The sequence below is a fragment of the Chiloscyllium punctatum genome, unplaced genomic scaffold (genome assembly GCF_047496795.1).
Source record: "Chiloscyllium punctatum isolate Juve2018m unplaced genomic scaffold, sChiPun1.3 scaffold_326, whole genome shotgun sequence".
Taxonomy (NCBI): Eukaryota; Metazoa; Chordata; class Chondrichthyes; order Orectolobiformes; family Hemiscylliidae; genus Chiloscyllium; species Chiloscyllium punctatum.
In genome coordinates this window covers 72,459-97,604 of record NW_027310060.1, presented here as the reverse complement: position 1 = coordinate 97,604, position 25,146 = coordinate 72,459, and the positions used below count along the sequence as shown (strand labels likewise).

General features: G+C 42.9%; 1 non-coding gene across 1 annotated transcript; it reads left to right on the top strand.

Annotated features, from left to right (window-relative positions):
- Positions 1-16,222: 16,222 nt before the first annotated feature.
- Positions 16,223-16,296, top strand: trnai-aau (transfer RNA isoleucine (anticodon AAU)). The gene has a single exon. It is a non-coding gene; the product is annotated as a tRNA-Ile (tRNA).
- Positions 16,297-25,146: the final 8,850 nt, after the last annotated feature.

Here is a 25,146-nt window from a genome sequence, read left to right as displayed (position 1 = left end):
GTAACCATCCCAAACGTCTGCTTCACCAGCGTGTCTACCAGTATTGCCAATCTCAAGGAACTGTGTACCTGCATCCCTGGGTCTCTGACTGATAACACTACCCAGGGTCCAAACAATAACTGTACAAGTCCTGCCCTGGTTTGTTTCACCAAAAAGGAACACCTCACCTTTATCTAATTAGACTCCATCTGCTATTCTTCAGCCCACTATCCCAGCAGTACTGTTCATCCTGTTGTATCATAAATAACCTTCTTCACTGTCCACTTTCCCACCAATTTCAGTGTCACCCAAAACAATTACTTACCAGGAAACTAATATTCCAATCCAAACCATTTATCCAAATGACAAACAACAGTGGACCCACCACACTGCTGGTCACATCCCTCCAGTCAGAAAGACAACACGTCTCCCATCACCATCTGGCTCCTACCATCAAGCCCAATTTTGTATCCAGTTTCCTCGCTCCTCCTGAATGCCATATCCTTTTACAATGGTCTAGGCTTCTTACCCAGTTTACCACATGGAACGTAGAACACAGAACAGTACAGTACAAATAACTTCGGCCATGATGCCATGCCAACCTTTTATCCGTCTGTAAGATCAAACTAACCTACATACCCTTCATTTTACTGCCATCTGTGTGCCTATTCAAGAGTCTATTAAATGTCCCTCATGTATCTGACTCTCCTACCACTGCTGGCAGTGCTTTCCAACCACGCAACACTCTTTGTGTAAAAAACCTTTCTCTGAAATTTCTCTTTACCCATCCAACAATCACCTTAAAATTATTTATGTCCACTGACAACAGCCATTTATGCCATGGTATAAAGAAGTCTCTCACTATTCACTCTATCTATGTCTCACATCATCTTGATCACCTCTACCAAGTGGCCCCTCACCCTTCTTCACTTCAATGACCAAAGGCTTACCTCCCTGAACCTTTCTTCGTAAGACATGCTCTTCAGTACAGGCAGCATTCTGGTAAACATCCAACTTAGCCTCCACTGCCTTCCTGTAATGAGGGGATCAGAACTGAACACAATATTCCAAGTGGGGTCTAAGCATGGCTCTATAGAGCTGCAGCATAACCTCACGGCTTGAAAACCCAATCCCCCAGCAATTGAAAGGCAACATAACATATTCCTTCTCAACAACCCTATCACCTTGGATGGCAACTTTGAGGGATAGATGGATGTGGAACCCAAGATCTCTCTGTTCCACAACATTACCAAGTATTCTGCCTTTAACCCTGTATTCTGCATTCAAATTTGACTTTCCAAAGTGAATCATTTCACACTTTTTCCAGATTAAACTCCATCTACACTTCGCAGCCGAGCTCTTTATTCTGTCCATATCCTGCTGCAACCGACAACAGACCTCCACACTATCCACCACTCCACCAACCTCCATGTCATTGGCAAAATTACTAACCCATTCTTCCACAACCACATTCAAGTAGTTTATAAAAAAGAATCACAAACAGCAGAGGTCCTGGAACTGATCCGTGCAGAACACCACTGGTCACCGAGCTCCATGCTGAATGCTTCCCATCTATCATCACCCTCTGTCTTCTATGAGGCAGGAATTCCATATCCAGACAGACAGGTTTCCTGTATCCCATGCCTCTGTATTTTCTGAATGAGCCATAAATGCGTTTTGTCACATTCTCGAAGGATTCAATAAGATTTGTGAGGCATGACCTGTCCCTAACATAGCCATGCTGACTAGCTCTAATCAAACTATGGTTTTCTACGGAGTCATAAAGCCGCGCTCTCAGAGTCCACTCCAATAAGTTGCATACCACAGACATAAGAAAGTGGAGGTCTGTAATTCCTAGGATTAGCCCTATTCCCTTTCTTGAACAAGGGAGCAACATGTGCCGCCCTCCAATCATCTGGTATGACTCTGGTGGACAGTGTGGGTGCAAAGTTGAAAAGTGTGGTGCTGGAAAAATACAGCAGGCCAGGCAGCATCCAAGGAGTTGAAGAATCGACGTTTCGGGCATAAGCTCTTCTTCAAGCCCTTTCTCCTAGTGTGGCTCCAAAGGTCATCGCCAAAGGCAATCCCTTCTCTTGCAGTAACTTTGGGCATATTTGGTCTGGTCCAATAGACTTATCTATCTTTATGTTTTACACAATCCTCAGCACATCCTCCTTCTCAACATCAACCTATTCACATATATCAGTCCTTTTCACGCTGTCCTCACAAATGACAAAGTCCCTCTTAGAAGTGAATACTGAAGCAAAGTATTCTTTAAGGTCTTCCCCTACCACCTGTGACTACACGCACATGTTCCCTCCACTATGCCTGACCGGCCCTACCCTCACGCTGACCATCCTCTTGTTCCTCACATAAGTGGAAAATGCTTTACGATTTTCCTTAATCCTTCCCAAAAAAGATTTTTCATGTCCCATTCTGGGTGTCCTAAATCCATTCTTCAGTTCCTTCCTGGCTACCTTCAGTGAGTCCCCAGATTGTGGAAACAGGCCATTAGGCCCAAAAACTCCATACGGACGCTCTGAAGAACATCCCGCCCAAAACCATTCCCCCACCCTATTACTCTCCATTTACCCTAACTAATGTGTTAATCCTGCAATTCCTGAACACTATGGGTAATTTACCATGGCTAATTCACCTAAACTGCACATCTTTGGGTGGAAACTGGAGCACTTGGAGGAAGCCTACGCAGACATGGGGAGAACGTGTAAACTCCACACAGACAGACGCCCAGGATTGGAATCGAAATCGGGTCCCTGGTGCTATAAGGCAGCCATGCTAACCACTGAGCCATCGTGCCGCCCTCATATAACCCTGTAGAGGTCTAACAATCCTAGCGTCCTCAACCTTAAGTAAGCTTCCTTCTTTCTCTTGACTAGATGTTCTACATCCCTTTGAACCTTGTTAAATGCTTCGCTAAAGTCCATGTGGACAATGTTCACTGCTCTGCCTTCATCTATCTCTTGGCCACCTCCTCAAAGAGTCAATCCGGTTTGTGAAACACGGTTTCCCACGCACAAAGCCATGCTGACGACCTCGAATCAGCCCTTGCCTTTGTGAATATAAGGAGCTCCTTTCTATCAGAATCTCCTCCAACAACTTCCCCATCATTGGGCTCACGGGGCTGTAATTTCCTGCAATCCTTTTGTGATGGAACAGCATTAGCCGTCCTCCAGTATTTCGGCACATCACTGCGTCTGCTGATAATATAAATTAAAATATCTCTGTTAGGGACACTGCAATCTCCTCCCTAGCTTCCCACAATATTCTCAGATCGACATAATGAGCTACTAAGAATAGATCTACCTTTACTTGTTTTAATATTCCAGCACTTTCTCTTCTCTGTTGAGGATTCTTTCCAAGACATCGCAAATTCTTTCCCAAAGTGGCCGAGCTTCCATGTCTTTCCCAAAGTAAATACTGACAAGACTTTTTTTTAATTTAATATCTCACCCACCTACTCTGGTTCCACACATAGGCGACCTTATTGATATTTAAGAGGCCCTATTCTCTACCAAGTTACTCTTTAGCCATTATTGAAACTTACACAAAGGCTTCTGAAAATTCAAATAAACCATATTGTCCTTACCAACACCCCGCCCAACATCCTTATCTATTCTGCCATTTATATTCACACAACAAATAAATCCAACAGGCTCAAAAACAAATTCTCTTTTATAAAATGTGTTTCTAAGGGTCCAGTTATTTTTTATTGATATGTCATTTCTCACTCATTTCAGCATGCTCCTGACTTACTGTCAGGCTAACAGTATTTGTTTTTAGACTGGAAACATAAAGGGTTCTGGGAGTTCTTGTTTATCAATCTGAAAAAATGTAGCTTACAGGGTCATCAAGTAATAGAGAAGGCAAATCAAATGCTGCCATTTATTACAAAGGGACTGGAGTCTAAATATAGGGAGGTCTTACTAAAACGATACAAGGTACAAGTCAGACTACACCTAGAACATTATGAACAGTGTGTGTGCCCGAAGGAAAGATATTCTTGTATCAGAGGCAGGCCAGAGAAGGTCCACTCGGCTGATGTTGGAAATGGAGGGATTATATAATAAGAGGTGGAATAGATTGAGAATGAACCCATTGAAGTTGAGAAAAATTAGAGTGAAACTGAATGAAACATGCAAGATTCTGAAGTGTTTTAATCGGTTAAATGCTGGCAAGTTAGAAAATAGAAAAGTGCAGCAATAGGCCCTTCGGCCCACCTTGATATCATTCTCAACTCATCCCATCTGTATATACATGGACCATGTCCCTCTATTCTCTGGCCGTTCATGTTTCTCTCTAAATGTCTCTTCAAAACTTTACTCACATTTCTGTTTGTATGACATCGCTTGGCAACTTCCACTCTCTTCCAACCCCAACCTCAGTATCAAACCGGCAGACAAGGGAGACGCAGTAGTAGTTTGGCGCACCGAACTTTATACTGCTGAGGCTAAACGCCAGCTCACGGACACCTCCTCCTACTGTCCCCTTGACCATGACCCCACCTCCTACCACCAAACCATCATCTCCCAGACCATCCATAACCTCTTCATCTCAGGGGATCTCCCATCCACCGCCTCCAACCTCATAGTCCCACAACCTCGCACTGCCCGTTTCTACCTCTTGCCCAAAATCCACAAACCTGACTGCCCCAGCCGACCCATTGTCTCAGCCTGCTCCTGCCACACCGAACTCATCTCTGCATAACTCGACACGGTCCTGTCCCCCTTAGTCCAATAACTCCCCACCTACGTTCGGGACACCACCCACGCCCTCAACATCCTCCATGATTTTCGCTTCCCCGGTCCCCAACACCTTATCTTCATCATGGACATCCAGTCCCTGTACACCTCCATCCCCCATCACGAAGTTCTCAAAGCCCTCCGCTTCTTCCTTTCCCGCCGTACCAACCAGTACCCTTCCACCGGCACCCTCCTTCTACTGACTGAACTGGTCCTCAACCTGAATAACTTCCCTTTCCAATCTTCCCACTTCCTCCCAACCAATGGAGTGCCATGGGCACTCGCATGGGCCCCAGCTATGCCTGCCTCTTCGCACGATATGTGGAACAGTCCATCTTCCGCAGCTACACTGGCACCACTCCCCACCTTTTCCTTCACTACATCGATGACTGTATCGGCGCTGCCTCGTGCTCCCACGAGGAGGTTGAACAGTTCACCCACTTTACCAACACCTTCCACCCCGACCTCAAATTCACCTGGACCGTCTCAGACTCCTCCCTCCCCTTCCTAGACCATTCCATTTCTATCTCGGGCGATCAAATCATCACGGACATTTACTATAAACCGACTGACTCCCACAGCTACCTCGTCTACACCTCCTCTCACCCTGCCCCCTGTAAAAACGCCAACCCATATTCCCAATTCCTTTGTCTCCGCCACATCTGCTCCCAGGAGGACCAGTTCCAAAACTGTACAACCCAGATGTTCTCCTTCTTCAAAGACCGCAATTCTGCTGAACAGGAGATACATGCATTTGCAAAGCAAGGATTAATTGGGGGTAGTCAACACAGCTTTGGAGTATTACATAGAATTCTGATCATCCTGATTTAGGAAGCATTATCTGAAATTGTAATTGGAGCAAAGATTGACGAAGATGTTACTGATGCTGGAAAGTTTGACAGAATCCGAGAATCTGGATAAGCTGGAAAGCAACATGGGGTAATGAGATAGCTTTGGCAGAAAAGATTAAGGAGAATGCAAAGAGTTTTCGATAGCATACAAGGACAAAAAAAAAATGGAGAGACAATTGTGCCACTCAAAGATCAGTGAGGCCACCCATATGTGGAACCACAGGAGATGGCGCGATCCTAAATGAATATTTCATATCAGAACGCACTGTGGACAAAGACTAAGAAACAAAGGGAAAGAAACAGTGATGTTTTGAAAAGAGACGCCATTACAGAAGAGGGGGTGCTGGCGGTCTTAGAACACAAAGGTAGAAAAAGCCCTAGGTCCTGAACAGGTGTACCCCAGAACATTGTGGCAAAATAGTGGCAGGGACACGAGCAGAGATATTTCTATCATTGTCCTTTGTATTTCCATTGGGCGTAGGTGGCTGAGGGGTAATCATATAAAGGTTTAGAAAACCATGAGGGATAAAGGTAAGTTGATTAGCCAACACCTTTACCCCAGGCTAGTTGGGAGTCCATAACTAGATGGGATTGAAGTGCAGAAGGAGGAGATGTTAGCAATTCTGCAAAGTGTAAAGCTCGCTAAGTCCCCTGGGCTGGGTAGGATTTATCCTCGTATTCTCTGCGAAGCCAGGAAGGAGGTTGCCGAGCCTTTGGCTTTGATCTTTATGTTGTCATTGTCTACAGGAATAGTGCCAGAAGGCTGGAGGATAGCAAATGTTGTCCCCTTGTCCATGAAGGGAAGCAGAGAAAACCCTGGTAATTATACGAGCTGTGAGCCTTACTTTGATTCTGGGTGAAGTGTTGGAAAGGCTTATAAGAGATAGGATTTATCACCATCTGGAGATGAATATGTTGATGAGGGATAGTCAACACGGTTTTTTGAAGGATAGGTCGTGCATCGCAAACCGCTGAGTTCTTTGAGAAGGTGAGCAATGAGGTGGATCAGGGTAAAGCAGTTGATGTAGTGTTTTTGGATTACAGTAAGGCTTGTTTGATAAGTTTGTTAAGGCTCCCCATGGTAAGTTATTGCAGACAATACAGAGGCATGGAATTGCTGGTAAGTTCGCAGTTGGGATCGAAATTGGCTCGATGAATGTTGGCAGAAGTAGTGGTTGATGGGAAATATACATCCTGGAATTCAGTTACTAGTGGGGAAACACCACGATGTGTTTTGGATCCACTGTTGATTGTCATTTATATAAATGACCTGGATGAGAGCATTGAAGGATGGATGAGTGAAGTTGCGGATTACACTAAGGTTGGTAGAGTTGTGGATAGTGATGCAGGATGTTGTAGGTTACAGAGAGGCATAGATAAACTGCCGAGCTAAACTGAGAGTTCGCAAATGGAGTTTAATACGGAAAAGTGTTAGGTGATTCACTTTGGAAGGAGTAACAGGAGCACAGAATACTGGGCTAACGGTAAGATTCTTGGTCGTGTCGGTGAACAGAGAGATCTCAGTGTCTATGTACATTGATCCCTGAAAATTGTCACTCACGTTGATAAGTTTGTTCAGAAGGCATTCGGTGGTTTAGCTTTTCTTGGTAGAGGGATTGTGTTTCGGAACAATGAGATCATGCTGCAGCTGTACAAAACTAGTGGGTGACCACACCTGGGGTATTGGTTCCAGTTCAGGTCACTACATTACAGCAAGGATGTGTAAGCTTTGGAAAGGGTTCAGAGGAGATTTACTAGGATGTCACTTGGTCTGGAGGGAAGGTCTTACAAGGAAAGGCTGAGGGACTTGAAGCTGTTTTCGTTCGAGAGAAAATGTTTGAGGCGAATCAATTGAGGCATATAAGATAAGCACAGGGTGACATGGGTTGAGAGGCTTTTCCCTCGGATGGCAATGCCTTGCATGAGGGGAGATAGGTGTAGGACAGATATCAGAGGTAGATTCTTAATTCAGAGAGTAGTAGGGGGCGTGGAACGCACTGTCTGCAACAGTAGCAGACTCACCAACTTTAAGGGTATTTAAATGGTCATTGTATAGGCATATGGATGATAATGGAATACTGTTGGTTAGATGGGCTTCAGATTGGTTCCAGAAGTTGGCACAATTTTGAGGGCCGAAGGGCATGTAGTGCGCTGTCATGTTCTATGGTCTAGAGGGCATAAATATAAGGTGAGAGAGGAAAGGCTTTAAAGGAACTGGAGAACATTTTTCACACAGAGAATGGTGCAGGTGTGGAATGACCTTCCGGGGGAAATGTTAGAGAAAAGTAGAATAGCAACATTAAAAGACATTTGGGCAGGTACATGGAGAGGAGAAGGTTTGAAGGGATATGGGTCAGATGTAGAGAAACGCGTCTCATTCAGGGACTCTTGTTAGCATGGAGTGGTTGGATCAAAAGAACTGTTTCCGTGCTGCATGCCTCTGTCTCCAGTTATTGGAGGAGGAGACTACCGAGATAAAGCATGTTGTAGACACTGAAGCAAGTTACACAGATAGGGATGGTAGGTTGGAATGCAGTGTGTTTCAAATATGTGGAGGGACTATTGGGAAGGAGGAGGTTACAGAGATAGGAAATGGTATACGAATTAAAAATTATTAAAGACCACAAGACATGCCACAGATACAGTGTTGCAGAGTAGTGAGTCTTAATACAACAGAACTTACAGTAGGGGTGGTGATTGAACATGGGGTGTGCGTGTACTGTGCTCCCCCTCCAGCACTGTATCAATGTCATGTCTTGTTCACAGATGTTTGGAGCCCTCTCATTGTTCTTTGCTCTGTGCACTGTGAGCGATCTTACCTCACTACAGGATTTATTGAAGGCTCCAAATCTCTTTTCCCTTTGTCTGTCTCTGGCTGACTAACTGTGATCAATGTGGTGATGGACGATTCACCCTGCAGTTGGGAAGACTATTGAGTCAGGACCTTCCTGAATACATACAGGAGACAGAGGAATAGACACAATGGGGAATTAGACTGATGTAGTGAGGGTTACACAGGGAGAATGGCATTGAGTCCCACAGAGATCTGGAAAATGGAGCGATATTAAGTAAGAGCACCAGATTGCTGGAAGATGTCAGGATCATGCAATTATGTCAGGAGAATGGGTTTAGCTTCATGATGCCCTGGTATCAGTGCTCAGGGATGAGCACCCAGTGAGCAGGTGAAGTAATGGCCTACTGGTATTATTGCGAGAGAATGTATCCAAAACCTCAGCTAATGTTCAGGGGAGGCAGGATTGAATCCCACCATCTGAAAGTGAAACATTTGAAATCAATAGTTTTAAAACTAATAATAATCCATAAATAAGTATGAGCCCATTGCTGATGGACAAAAAAACCCAAACGCTTGTCCTTTCGAGAAGGACATCTTCCCATCCTCACGTGGTCTGCACGACATCCCCAAAGCAAAGTGTTTGCCTCTCAATGACCCTCTGAAATGGCCGAGCAAGTTACTCAGTTCAAGGCCAGCTAGGGCTGGGCAAGAAAGGCTGGTCAGCCAGGGACACCCACATCCCATACCTGATTTACAAAATAATCCATAAGGATGATCCCACTGGAATATGCTGGGAGCAGTGTCCCGGCTAATCATGTCGGTAGGTTTATGGACAGAGCTTTAAATTGACAGAGAGGATGGAGGGACAGGGTTCAGGTGAAAGGAGCTTTCCAAATCCAAAGAGAAAAGGTGAAGCATCAGAACAGCACAGGGATGTGGCTGAAGACAAGCAGAAAGGAACAGGATAGGACAAAGTTTAACTAAAACTGTATATCAGTGATTAGATTTGTGACAGAAAATTGTGGGAAAGAGTAGGTTATGTTATTTTTTTAATGGATAATGTCGCTGTAATAAGGTAGATGGATTTAAGACTCAGAGATAAAAGAGATTTAGACACCAGAGAGACATGCTTCCAGGGCGAACAAAAGTATTCAATGGTTCACAACCTTGTGCAAACTCAGGCAAAATGGGCAATGCTAACAATAATGGGTAACAAAGGCATTACAGAGAAAGCATTTGACCTCAGATCATGAAGTAGAGTCAGTCTGAATGCAATTCTGGCTACTACTTGCCAAGGACTCAAGCAGCAGAACAGTTTTAGCCACCGAACAGCATTCCATTTTTCATCACTGCATTACACAGGAGCTCATTGGAATTTTTGATAAAGGCATAATAATAATTCAGTGAAACTTCAAAATTCATGTAATCTGGGACAATCACCCTGACAAGAGTGACATTGGAAGAGGAGTTCAGAGAATTTTTTTCAGTATTTCTTTGAATAAAACATTGTACAACCGGGTCGGGATGTAACTATCTCAGACCCACCGTTGCGCGATGAAACTTAGTGAATGCTTAATTTCACCTGGAGAGCTCCTCCAGCAAATTGTGATAAAGTGCAGTTTTAAGGAATATAACATCTTAAAGTAAATCACAGAAAGGACAAGCTGTATCTGAAAACAAAAACAACCAATTACATGAGTTTGAGAGGATAACTGACCAAGGTAAACAGGCTAAATAGACCGAAATATGTGTCTGTAAATGAATAATGGAAAACATTTGAAGGAATAGTGTAAAACACTCAACAAAAGGACATTCCATTGAAACAGACAAAACCTCAGCAAGAAATCCCCAATGGCCCCTCACTTAGGACAAAGTGGAACATATTAGATTATGAGGCTGACAATGTCACCAAAAATACTTAAAATCGTGAACTGACAGAGTGTTTTAGGAGTAAGTATTAAAGGGATTGCAAAGGGTCTGCTAGCAGGAGGAGGGCAGTGGCAAGGAGAATAATTGTCACAGTTTATTAGCACAATAGGAACAGGGAGAGGTGAAGATGCTGTAGGTGGTGAGGATGTTACAGAGAGTGGTCAGGGCTTGAACACAGCCAGTACGGATCGCTGCAGCTGGAGGGGTTTGCAGAGGTAGGGATGGACATAATCATTTTATTTATTCATTCATGCAATGTGGGTGTCACTGCCTGGACCAGCATACATTGCCCCACTGGTAATTATCCAGAGGGTAGCTCAGAGTCAGACATATTGCTGTGGGTCTGGAGTCACATGTTAGCCAGACCAGGTTGGAATGAAAGATGTCCTTCCCTAAAGGAGGTAAGTGAACCAGATGAGTACTTCCTACTGATCAACAATGTTTTTATGGTGGCTGCACCAATGTCTTGTACAGCCACAACATAACATCCCAACTCCCACTCTCAATGCTCTCCCCAATGAAGGTAACCATCCCAAATGTCTGCTTCACCAGCCTGTCTACCTGTGACACCACTTTCAAAGAACTGTGTACCAGCATCCCTGGGTCTCTGACTGACAACACTACCAGGGTCCGAGCATTAACTGTACAAGTCCCACCCTGGTTTGTTTCAATAAAATAGAACACTTCAACTTTATCTAATTAAACTCCATCTGCTATTCTTCAGCCCACTATCCCAGCAGGACTGTCCATCCTGTTGTTTCATGGATAACCTTCTTCACTGTCTACTTTCCCACCAATGTCAGTGTCACCCAAAAAAAGCTTACTTACCTGGAAACAAATACTCCCATCAAAACCATTAATCCAAATGACAAACAGTGGACCCACTTCACCGCTGGTCACATGCCTCCAGTCAGAAAAACAACATGTCTCCCATCACCCTCTGTCTCCTACCATCAAGCCCAATTTTGTATCCAGTTTCCTAGCTCCTCCTGAATGTCATAACCTTTTACATTGATCTGAGCTTATTACCCAGTTTACCACATGGAAAGTAGAACACAGAACAGGACAGCACAAGACCCTTCGGCCACGATGCCACGTCAATCTTTTATCCGACTGTAAGATCAAACTAACCAACATATTCTTCATTTTACTGCCATTCATGTGCCTATCCAGAAGTATATTAAATGTTCCAAATGCATCTAATTTTACTGCCACTGCTGGCAGTGCATTCCACTCACCCACCACGCTGTATGTAAAGAACCTACCTCGGAAATCTCTCCTTAACCACTGGCTAATCACCTTAACAATAGACTCTCTTGTAATAGCTAGTTATGTCAAGGTGAAAAATGTCTCTCAATATTCACTCTCTCTGTGCCTCTCATCACCTTGTTCACCTCTACCAAGTCATCCCTCACCCTTCTTCACTCCAATAAGAAAAGCCTTAGCTCCCTCAACCTTTCTTCATAGGACATGCTCTCCAGTACAGGCAGCAACCTGGTAAATCTCCTCTTTACCCTCTCTAAAGCTTCCACATCCTTCCTGTAATGAGGGGACCTGAACTGAATACAATATTCAAAGAGTGGCCTGACCAGAGCTGCAGCATAACCTCACAGCTTTAAAACTCAATCCCCAAACTAATGAAATCACACACAATATATTCCTTCTTAACAAGGCTCTCAGCTTGGGTGGCAACTTTAAGGGATCTAGGGACTTGGAACCCAAGATCCCTCTGTTCCTCCACACTGCCAAGGATCCTGCCTTTAACCCTGCATTCTGCATTCAAATTCAACCTTCCAAAATGAAGGACTTAACACTTTTCCAGAGTGAACTCCATCTGCCACTTCTCAGCCCGGCTCTACATCCTGTCAATGCCCCATTGCAACTTACAACAGCCCTCCACAGAATCAACCACTCCACCAACCCTCGTTTGATTGGCAAACTTACTAACCCCTCTTCTACTCACACATTCAAGTAATTCCTAAACTCACAAAGCGATGAGGTCTTGTAACCTCTCCCTGCAGAAAACCACTAGTCACTGAGCTCCAGGATGAATGCTTTCCGTCTATCATCACCGTCTGTCTTCTGTGAGCCAGTAATTCCGTATCCAGACAGACAGGTTCCCCTGTATCCCATGCCTCCGTACTTTCTGAATGAGCCATAAAAGTGTTTGTCAAATTCTCAATAGATTCAATAAGATTTGTAAGGCATGACCTGCCCCTTACAAAACCATACTATCTCTAATCAAACTATGGTTTTCTATGGAATCATAAATCCACTCTCTCAGAGTCCTCTCCAATAATCTGCACACCACAGACAGAAGACTGACAGGTCTGTAATTCCCAGGATTATCCCTATTCCCTTTCCTGAGCAAGGGAATAACATTTGCCAACCTCGAATCATCTGATACGACTCCAGTAGACAGTGAAGATGCAAAGGTCATCGCTAAGTGTGCAGCAATCTCTTCCCTCGCTTCCTCTAGTAACGTTGGGTTCATCCATTCTGGTTCAGCGACTTATCTATCCTTGTCTTTTACAAAATTCTCAGCACATCCTCCTTCTTAACATCCACCTGTTAACATATATCAGCCTGTTTCACGCTGTCCTCACAAATAACAAGGTCCCTCTCAGCAGTGAATACTGAGGCATAGTATTCATTAAGGACGTCCCCTACCTCCTGTGACTCCAGGCACAGGTTCCCTCCACTATCCCTACCCTCACTCTTGCCATCCTCATCTTCCTCCCATAATTCGAGAATGCCTTACGGTTTTTCTTAAACCTTCCCAACAAAGCTTTTTCATGCCCCCTTCTAGTTGTCCTAAGTCCATTCCTCAGTTCCTTTCTGGTATCTCCAGGGATTCGCTACAGTGTGGAAACAAGCCATTTGGCCGAACACCTCCATATCAACCCTCCAAACAGTGTAGCACCCAGAATCATCCCACCAACCTAATTCTCTCCATTTGGCCTGACTAATGCCCCAAACCTACACATCCGTGAACTCTATGGGTAATGGAGCATGGCTACATTACATCCTAACATGTACATCCTTGGGCTGTGGGGGGAAAATAGAGCACGTGGAGGAAACCCACAGAGACACAGGGAGAATGTGCAAACTGCACACAGACGGTCGCGTGAGGTTGGAATCGAAATGGAGTCCGTGGTGCTATGAGGTCGCAATGCTAACCACTGAGCCATCGTTCTGTTCCATGTTACCCTGTGGAAACCTGTCTGATTCTTGTGTCCTCAACCTTAAGTAAGCATCGTTCTTCCTCCTGGTTAGGTGTACTACATCCCTTTGAACCTTGTTAAATGCTTCGCTAAAGTCCACGTGGACAATGTTCACTGCTCTGCCTTCATCTATCTCTTGGCCACCTTGTCGAAGAGTCAATCCAGTTTGTGAAACATGGTTTCCCACTCACAAAGCCATGCTGATTATCTCTAATCAGCCCTTACCTTTGTAAATATAAGGAGCTCCTTTCTTTCAGAATCTCCTCCAACAACTTCTCCATCACTGGGCTCACGGGGCTGTCATTTCCTGGCTTTTCGCTGCAGCCCTTAAGTGATTGAACAGCATTATCCGCCCTCCAGTCTTCCAACACCTCACTGAGTCTGTTGATAATATAAATATCTCTGGAAGGGCCACTGCAATCTCTTCCCTAGCTTTCCACAATATTCTAGGATTGACCTAATGAGCTACTGAGGAGTGATCTACCTTCATTTGTTTTAAGATTCCAGCACTTTCTTTACTTTGTAGAGGATTCTTTCCAAGACTTCACTATTTATTTTCCCAAGTTCCCGAGCTTCCATGTCTTTCGCCACAGTAAATTCTGACAAGTTTATTTTGTCCAATACGTCACCCATCTCCTCTGGTTCCACACATAGGCGAACTTATTAATATTTAAGAGGCCCTGTTCTCTACAAAGATACTGGTTAGCTTATTGAAACTTGCATAATAGGCTTCTGATAATTCAAATACACCATATCCCCCCTACCACGACACCCCTCCTGCCCCCTTACAATTCTGCCATTTATGTTCACACCAACAAATTAAATCCAATAGGCTCAAAAACAAATTCTCTTGTATAAAATGTATTTCCATCTGCCCAGTTATTGTATGTTGACATATCATTTCTAACAATTTCAGTATACTTCTGATTTACTGTCAGGCTAACAATATTTGGTTTCAGACTGACAGCAGAAAGGGATGAAGGAGTTCTTGTTTATCAATCTGAAAAAGGTAGATTACAGGGTCAGCAGGTAATAGAGAAGGCAAATCAAATGCTGATATTTATTATACAGGGAATGGAGTCTAAAAACATGGAGGTCTAGCTAAAACTGTGCAAGGTACAAATCAGACCACACCTCGAATATTATGAACAGTGAGTGATTAGATTACTTACAGTGTGGAAACAGGCCCTTCGGCCCAACAAGTCCACACCGCCCCGCCGAAGCACAACCCACCCATACCCGTACATCCTTACCTATCACTACGGGCAATTTAGCATAGCAAATTCACCTAACTTGCACATCTTTGGACTGTGGGAGGAAACCGGAGCACCCGGAGGAAACCCACGAAGACACGGGAGAATGTGCAAACTCCACACAGTCAGTCACCTGAGGCGGGAATTTAACCCAGGTCTCTGGCGCAGTGAGGCAGCAGTGCTAACCACTGTGCCAGCGTGCCGCCCTTAACAGAACAGTGAAAAAAAAACACAAATAAAAAAGATAAATAAAATAATTGAAATAAAATTACCTTAAGTTGTTTCACTTCAACAACTTCAGACAATTTTACTTCTTTTTTTAATTTATCTTTTTTATCATTTCACCTGCACTATCATAGAGCCATTAGATATGGACAGCACTGAAAACACACTCTTCGGTCGCACTCGCCCATTCCGAACAGATATCCTCAACTGATCCAGCCGCGATTGCATGCAAATGACCCATTTCTCTCTAAACCCTTCCTATTCAAGTACACGTCCAGATTCCTTAACAGTATTGGAATTATTCCATCCATCACCAGCTCGTCTGGTAACTTACTCCAGAAACGCACCACCCTCTGCATGCAGCCGTTGCCCCTCACTGCCTTTCGAATTCTCACCCTCCCACACCAGATTTATACCCTCTAGTTCTGAACTGCCCCACCTGAGCGAAAGGAACTTGTCTATTTACCCGATTCATTCCCCTCATGATTGAAAAACCTCCGTAAGATCATCTCCCAGCCTCTGACACGCCAGGTGAAATAGTGAGTGAGTGTTCAGCCTGTAAACGTTTGCACCTTTTCGATTTTCAAATGTAGGATGTAGCATGCTGTCTGAATCAATCATTTTAGCAGCTGACCTGTCGCTGACGAACGCTGCAGGAAGGTCTGATAACTTGCTAAATATGCTGTCAAACGAAGGTTGCATAAGCAACATGAGTCACTGAGCAAAACGTGCAATTGACTTCTGAGCTGTTGCTGACACCAAAGCAACTGCGTCGTTCGGGAGCAGAAAGAACCCCACTGATAGATTACAATTCAAATGCATTTGGCATAAGGTTCGTTGCAGTTAATCAGCAGCACATAACCCTGACTCCAAAGGTCTGTGAGTATCCAGAAGAACAGTGAGCGATCGTTGAAGGTACGTTTCTCCAGACGAAATTTGTCAACGTGACAAGCTGCAGCTGAGCTGGTGGCGTTGCGATTGAAATTACATGCGTCCGGACATTGCGCTTAATTTTAGATATCAGAGCAAATGGTTACACTCGAGTATGCGCGTTCGGAAAAGTAAATGCTTTTTTTGTTGAAAAGCTTTGCAACGAAAGGAAATACTTCAGACTATCGTGCGATCGATTAGAAGCAGAAAATGCACAGCAGCCTTGGTTGTGAACACCGGCAATATAGGCATTTGCTTTCGCTGCGCCCCATGCGTTGGTCGGTTCACTCAGCTGGTTAGAGTGTGGTGCTAATAACGCCAAGGTCGTGGGTTCGATCCCCACACTGACCACGTGCAGCGCTTGTGTGGTTGTTGTGTTTCCAAACAACGTGCTCCACGAAGCCGGAAGCGCCATCTATTCAATAAAACATTTGACAGGGTTAGAAGCACGACTTGATCGCTCTACCTGTGTTGTCTGCAGCAACACAACCGGTCTCAATTGTTTTCACCAACAAATGCAATACATGAAATATGTGCAGTATTTGGCAGACCTGGCACAGTCTCGGAGGAGAACCAGAGTTCAGCCTTCTCTTCAAATCAAAGATTCGTTCGTGTTATATTCCTGGATCTCTGTTAATACTTGTCACACGACTTCCAGAGGGAATTCGTTCGCTTGCTCACCTCTCATGCATCGACACTGGAGTTATCATATCACCAGCAATATCATAGAGCCATTAATAAAAGCAACTTACTGCGCATGCTGGAATCTGAAACCAAACGAGAAAATGCTGGAAAATCTCAGCAGGTCTGGCACCATCTGCAAGGAGAGAAAAGAGCTGACGTTTTGAGTCTAACTGATTAAAGATAAAGATAAAAACAAAGAAGGAGTGTTATGGAGCTATTTATACCACACTGAGAGAAGGTGAGTCAAGGCTCCAGATGCAAAGGTGATAAGGACAGTGCATGGAGAGATTAAAGGGAGATTAAGAGACGTGAATGACCCAGGCTGAAGCCAGCGCTATTTGACAAAATATGTGAGGGATGGGTGAAGCAGAGACAAAATGGAAAACAGGGGAGAAGTGTAGCAAAGCGGGAAGAGGAGAGGAAAAAGCTATTGAGAGAGTGGGGAGCGAGAGAAAATCAAGAAATTTGCTTTCATCACACCAGCTGCGCTCGTCATTTTGCTCAGCTCTAACCAGCGCACAAACGCCACACATGGTCAGTGTGGGGATTGAACCGACATTTTTGGTGTGATTCGCACCACGCTCTAACTAGCTGAGCTAACCGACCAATGCACGCCATGGGCCGAAAGCAAATGCCTCTATTGCCGGTGTACACAATCACGGTATCAGGGTTTTCTGCCCCGGGGAGCCACCAGGAACTCTTGATAAACTTGAAGGTGGGACCCTGTGGGGAAGAGGCAGTCTTCCTAGTAGATACGGGGGCAGCATGGTCGTCGCTGAATTTTAAACCAAAGAAAGTACGATGTCAACACGGTCAATTACTGTTTCCGGGGTTCAAGGGGAAGAATTTACTGTTCCAATATTTGAACCTATGATGATAGAAGGTCCGAAGGATACAGTTAAAGGGGAACAGTTGTATATCCCTGATGTAGGAAGTAACTTAGTAGGGAGAGATTTAATTACCTTCTTAGGACTGGAGATTTGAATTAGTGTACAAATGGCAATGTTGACAGAAGATGTGGAGAGAGAGGTAGACCCTATTATATGGGCTAGAGAAGGCAATCGTGGAAAAATACAGATCCGTCCCTCAGAAATAAGTTTAAAAAGGAAAGGGGATGTTGTTTATGAGCGACAATGTCCCATTTCCAAACAAGGTAAACGAGGACTGCAGCCAGTAATTGAGGGGCTAGAGATGGACTGTTGGAGCTAAGTATGTCTCCTTATAATATCCTAATTCTACCAGTGCGTAAGTCCGATCGAAGTTATCGATTGGTGCAGGAGTTGAGAATATTGAATTGTAGGTTATTAAGTACGATCCCTCATGACCACAAATGGTTTAGTGTGATAGATTTAAAGGATGCCTTTTGGTAGGAAAGTAGGAAGTTTTTGCCTTTGAATGGAAAGATCCCCAAAAAAGGACAGAAACACCAATACCAGTGGACCGTGCTCCCCCAGGGGTTTATGCAATCCCCAAATTTATTTGGACAGATGTTAGAACAAATATTGGAGAAATTTAGCAGCCCCAAGGGAACTACCCTGTTGCAGTATGTAGACGACCTCTTAGTAACAGGAAAGAGAAGAGAAAGAGTAGTAGAAGCCACGAAAAAAAATTGAATTTCCTGTGTCAGCAGGGACCATGGGATTCTAAAAACAAATTATAATATGTGGACCGAGAATTGAAATACTTGTGACATTTTGTTCGTGAGGGAAGTGAAAGGGAAGCCTGGAAGGGTTAAAGGGAATAGTGGGGAATGTGCTGCCAGGAATAAACGGGAATATCATAATTTTGGGGGTTTAACGGGATATTGCAGATTGTGGATTGATTCTTATGCTCAAAAGACGAATAAATTATATCTCAAACTATTAGAGGAGGAACCAATGTGTCTGAGTTGGGAAGAAGAGGAAAAAGAACTATTTAAGAATTCAAAAGAGATCTGATCCATGCCCCCGGGTCAGCCTTACCTTCTCTAGATAAACCTTTCCATCTCTTTGCTACCATATATTAAGAGCACGGCTTTGGGAGTATTAACCCAGAGGTGGGGAGGAATGAATTAGCCAGTAGCATATCTTTCAAAGCTATTGGATCCAGTATCCCGGGGGTGGCCTGAGTGTGTGCAGGCCGTGGCTGCCACTGCACTGTTGGTGGGGGAAAACAGGAAGCTTACATTTGGGGGAGCCCTAATAGTAAGCACCCCACACCAAGTGAGAACGATCCTAAACCAAAAAGCTGGGTGATGGTTGACAGACTCGCGGATTTTGAAATATGAGGCAATATTAGTAGAAAAGGATGATCTAGTGTTGGTCACGCATAATTCTTTAAATCCAGCTGCCTTTCTTTGGAAAGAGGAAGGAGAATCTCCTCAGAATCCAGGGCACGACTGCCTTGACATTATAGAATACCAAATTAAGGTCTGCATGGACCTGAGAGATGTTCCGCTTCATGCAGGAGCCAGACATTTTATAGACGGATCATCCCGGGTGACTGAAGGGAAAAGACATAATGGGTATGCAGTTGTAGACGGGATGGAAGGTGGTGTGGTAGAGGCAGGAAGGTTGCCAAATGGGTGGTCAGCTCAGACCTGTGAACTCTATGCATTGGAAAGTGTCCTTAGGGCGTTAGAAAATAAAGAGGGAGCAGCATACAGTGACTCTAAATATGTATTTGGTGTTGGCACTTTCTGAAAGATATGGCAGGAAAGAGGACTGATCAATAGCCGGGGGAAGGAATTTGCACACGAGGAGTTGATTAAACGGGTCTTGGAATCCCTATTACTCCCCCGAGAAATAGCGGTAGTGCATGTAAATGGTCATCAGAAAGGAAATGGACCAGAAGTTAGGGGGAATAGATTAGCCGATAAAGTGGCTAAGGAAGCAGGCCTGGACACACAAGGAGTGCTAATTCACTCCCTAATATCTCCTGTTCCTGATCCCCGGAAGCTCTTATATTTACTGAAAGAATTGAAAAAAGAATTGACAGATTTTGGGGCTGAAGAAAAACAGCAGATGGGCATTGGATGTTACCTGATGGAAGGGAAATGTTCAACAAAGTGATGATGCGAGAAATTATGGCTGTCCTACATCAAATCAGCCATTGGGCCGTACAAGCAACGTATCTTTTAGTTCTTAGGGAATATGGATGTAAAGGAATATATACAATTGCTAAACACATATGTGGGGGATGTATCATATGCAGAAAGGTAAACAAGAAAGTCTTGAGAAAACAGACCCCAAGAGGAAGAGACCCGGGATTGAGACTCTTCCAGAGTATACAAGAAGATTATACTGAACTACCCAGAGTAGGAAGACTAAAATATATACTGGTCATAGTAGATCATCTATCTGGTTGGGTTGAGGCATACCCCCAAGCTACTGCCACTGCGAGTGTGGTGTGCAAAACAATATTGGAGCACATAATTCCCCGATATGGGCTAGTGAACCATATAGATTTCGACCAAGGAACTCATTTTACCTCTAAAGTGTTACAGGAGATAAGGAAAGGGTTGGGAATTTCCTCAGGAAACAGAGTTTATTAGCACAGACTCCACCCCTTGAATTCACCGTTCATCCCATCCGGCCGGGAGATTGGGTCTTAGTAAAATCATGGACAGAGACTAAATTGCAGCCGGACTGGGAAGGGCCATATCAGGATCCTTTGATTACCGAAACGACAATAAGGACAGCGGAGAAAGGCTGGACTCACTACACTCGGATCAAAGGGCCAGTGAAATCTCCAGTTGATGAAGAAGTCTGGACAGCCGAATCAACGGAAGACCCCCTGAAATTCAGGCTGAAGAGACTTAGAGTAACTGATTATACAGTGGCGACGCGAGCGCAGGATTATTTCTGTAGGAATGTGTATTAAGTTTTATTGTACTTCAGCAGAATTTTTAGAATGCTGGGGATCTTAGAGTTATGATGCTAGCTCTCTTCGTATTGGGATTTTGTCAAATATAATTTCATATGTATTATTAACGGTCCCTGCATCTGATAATCCGCAAGAAATAGACGCTGATGCATGCAGTTTAGTAAATTGTGGGATGTAGATAATCAGAGACAGTACCGCAGCTCAGAGATACATCTTAAGTCCTTTGGGGATGGTACTTGGTATAATGGTCTTGTAACAATACACAGGGCCACCTCTGGTTTTCTCCCACAATCCAAAGATATGCAGGTTAGGTAAATTGACCATGCTAAGCTGTACGTTCTGTTCAGGATATGTGTAGGTTATATGCATTAGTCAGGGGTAATTGTCCAGTTATCTGAGAGCAGAATGGTGCTGAGTGGATTATTCTTTGGAATGTCAGTGTCGACTTGTTGGGCCAAATGGCCTGTTTCCACACAGTAGGGATTGTATAAACTTAGAATTGTGTTTCGCTAAACAAAACTGACAATTTTTTTAAACTGTTGCATTTAAAACTTACCTTTAACTGTCAATTGTCAATATGTAAAATATCTCTATGTTACTGAAATCAATGTTCAAACAAAACACTGCACATAAAGTCGCACAAAGATCCTCATGACCATTTAATTACTGTTCAGAGAATAATCACAGTAAAATTTTATTGTTTCTGAGATCAATCGCACTATCACAGTAAGTATCTGGTTATCATTCCCTTCAATAAATGCAATCGTTGTCCTCTGGTATTTCAGTTCAGTCGTTATACACCGTACTGGTTGTTCAAAGCATGGTTATTCTTTATTATGAAGGGCCAAGTGTTGTAACGGCAAGAGATGTTGTTCGATCTGATTTGATGCATGTTCTCAAACAAGTTTTCACTATAAATATTGCAAAAAATGTGTTTATTTGGTATTGTTCAGCTGCTGATGCTAACATTTTCAGTTCATGTTTATTAAGCATATTTGGAGAAAGTGAGGAAAGCTGTGGTGTTGCAAAAGTGCAGGCACATTCAAAGAGCAGGAGTATCGAAAAGATTCCTGATGAAGGGCTTATGCCCAAAACGTCGATTCTGCTTCTCTTTGAATGCTGCCTGACCTGCTGTGCTTTACCGGCACAATGCTCTTGCCATTAGAAATATTTGACTAAATATTCAGAGACAATACTAAAAGTTACCTCTATCAATTTAATTTACTGTGCTTTCTATTCACTGAACGTTTGATGTTAATTGCTCCTCTTTTTCTTCTTAAATCTGATACAAATTTCAAAATACAGAACACATTAAAATTCACATGAATTATAAATGTACGTTCTCGACAAGAAAACCAATGGAAGGCGATATAGAATTCTTGAAAAGCCTACACATTTGAATGAAAAAGCAATTCCTTCTAAAAAATGTTTCCACGTCTGTATCTTTTTCTCAATTCAATAATCCTGCAACTTTATAATTGTCAGTTGATCTCTCTGAATGAGTACCTAATCAATGTCAATGTAACAGCTGAAACATTAACAACAGATTGGTAACTGGGTGTTAAAGACCTTATTTGAAGCCAACAAATGTTTGATATTTCCGAGAATTCCTCCAGAAAACATACTTGAATCATAATACAAGAAGTCAGATCTGCAAACCTTATTTTTAAATGAACAATCTCCAATATTTCCAAAGCATTTCAATCTTACGGTCAAAATGAACAGGTGAATGGAAAAATAAAAACAAATTTCTGACAATTCATAAACTGAACAACAATTACAAATTCACTTTGATCAAAGGACAGAGTAATATATAGATGAATCACAACATTTAGGAACAAAGTAGGTAATCAGCTGACTGACAAGTAATACGTGGTAGCATTTGTTAGTTTACTGAAGAAGATATCAACTTTATTTTCAATTTATACAACGACAGAATAATGTTTAATGTGTTTCAATTTTTTGGACTTGCCCCTTTGCAGCAATAAAGGATCAATCTCATTACTTAGACATCGTAATCTTTAATTCTGCAACATTTTCACATATTCTCCAGGAATTTATAAGCGACAGAATTAGATACAGGTCTCCCCACTATCCGAAAGTAAAGCGTTATTATGAAACCTTACATAAACTGAAAAGGCGTTCGTCAAAGAAGCATTAATTTATATGGGAAACACCTTCCCTTTTCTTTGTAAAAGTGAAAATCCTCTTCAGATTTCTTCCAGTCAGAGAAAACAGGGACAGATGTAAGTCTTTTGTAAAAGCAAAGTGGCTAAAGCGAATTTTCCAACACATATTTCTTGGTAACCTGACACAAATAAGCATCAGATTTTGTGATTATTGATATAATAGATAAAAACAGATCTAATGTTGGATTGAAAAGCAGTTCAATCTGTGCTTAGGTACTCTCTAATCTCCATTCAGATAGCTCTTGATATATTTGTGGTGAAGGTGTGATTTGAAACCTTCCCTCGTGTTTAGTAATAGAGACACTGCCACAGCTCCACAGGCTCCTTTCATAATGTTCCCACTCAGGCCGGCAGGACTACAATATTATGTTTAATATGGTTACTCAAATGAAAACTAATCAGCTGTTTATTGTAGTAATTTGAATGGGAATTAATTAGGTAGTTTCTGTGTGTAATGGACTGGAAATTAAACAATATTTTACACTAACAATAGAATACATGAATGATAGTCTTAAAAAAGAGAATCTCATGACAATTCTTTGAAAGACAAATTGACAAAACTGCGTGATCATTGTACTTTAATTTTAAAAATGCATCAGTCATTCAATATGAACATTCAGCCGAAGACAAGTTCCCTTCCTGTCAACAACGTACAACTTCCACAATTTCAAAATGAACAGTCATTGATAAAGGAAGGAACAAACAGATGCTAATTCTATTTTCTTCACATAAACGTGCGATGAATTTTAAGTAAGTTTCATATATGTAAAAAGGAAACTTTTATTGTGGTTCTAAATACAATAAGTGTTAGCATGAAGTGAAACATAAGCAAATCAATTTAACTGTGTTTTCTCAGTTAAAATACCATTCAATATTCAAAGTAGTCGAGTGATTGTACACTGCAATATCTTTACATTAATTCAGTGCTGAGACATAATTCCACATTTATACCCCTTATAGTGAAGCAAAGTTGTGCCAGGAGTCTGAGCAGGTAGGGGAGGTCTTTACTGAGTACTTTGCTTCAGTATTCACAAGTGAGTGGGACCTTGTTCCTTGTGAGGACAACGTGAAACAGGCTGATATGGTCGAACAGGTCGATGTTAAGACAGAGAATGTGCTGAAAATATGTAAAAATCATGGGGATAGATAAGTGCCCTGGGCCAGAAAGGATATAACCTAGGTTGTTATGGGAAGGGAGGCAAGTGATTACTGTGTTTTGGCAATGATCTTTGCATCCTCACTGTCCACTGGAGTCATACCAGATGATTGGAGGGTGGCAAACGTTATTCCCTTATTGAAGAAAGGCAATTGAGATGATCCTGGGAATCATCGATGAGTCAGTCTTACATCAGTTGTGGGCAAATTCTTGGAGAGAATTCTGAGAGACAGGATTTATGATTATTTGGAAAAGTATAGATTGATTAGAGATGGTCAGCATGGCTTTGTGAGCGGCAGGTTATGCCTCACAAACCTTATCGAATTATTTGAGGTTGTGGCAAACACATTGGTGGGGACAGAATAGTGGGTGTGGTGTATAAGGATTTTAGCAAGGTGTTTGATAAGGTTCTCCATGGTAGGCTCATTCAGAAAGTAATGAGACATGGGATATAGGGAAACCTGCCTGGTTAGATAATAAATTGGTTGACCCATAGAGGACAGGGTGAGATTAAATGGATAGTTTTCAGCTTGGAGCACGGTGACCAATGGTGTTCTGAAGGGATCAGTTGTGGGACCTCTGCTCTTTGTGATTTTTACAAATGACTTGGATGAGGAAGTGGAAGGGTGGATTAGGAAGTTTGCCAATGACACGAGGGTTGGTGGAGTTGTGGATAGTGTGGAGGGCTTTTGTAGGTTGCAAGAGGACATTGACAGGATGCAGAGCTGGGCTGAGAAGTGGCAGGTGGAGTTCAACCTCGGAAAATGTGAAATTATTCATTTTGGAATTTCAAATTTGAATTCATATTTTTCAGATTAAATACAGGATTCTTGACAATGAGAAGGAACAGAGGGATCGTGGGGTGCATGTCCATACATCCCTCATAGCTGACATCTAAGGTGATAGGGCTATTAAGACAGTGCATAGCGTGTTGGCTTTCATGAATGGGGAGGTTGAGTTTAAGAGCCACGAGGTTATGCTGCAGCTCTATGGATCCCTGATGAGACTACACTTGGAATATTGTGTTCTGTTCTGATCACCTCATAAGACATAGGATGTGGAAGCTTTAGAAAAAGTGCAGATGAGATTTATCAAAATGTTGTCTGGACTGGAAGGCATGTCTTATGACTAAAGGTTGACAGAGCTGGGGCTTTGGTCATTGCAATGAAAGAGGATAATAGTTTACTTGATAGCTTTGGGTAAGTTGATGAGAGACATAGATAGAGTGGATAATGAAAGACTTTTCCCTAGAAAGTGGCGTAATTTTAAGATGAATGGGAGAAGTTGTACGGAGATGTCAGAGATATT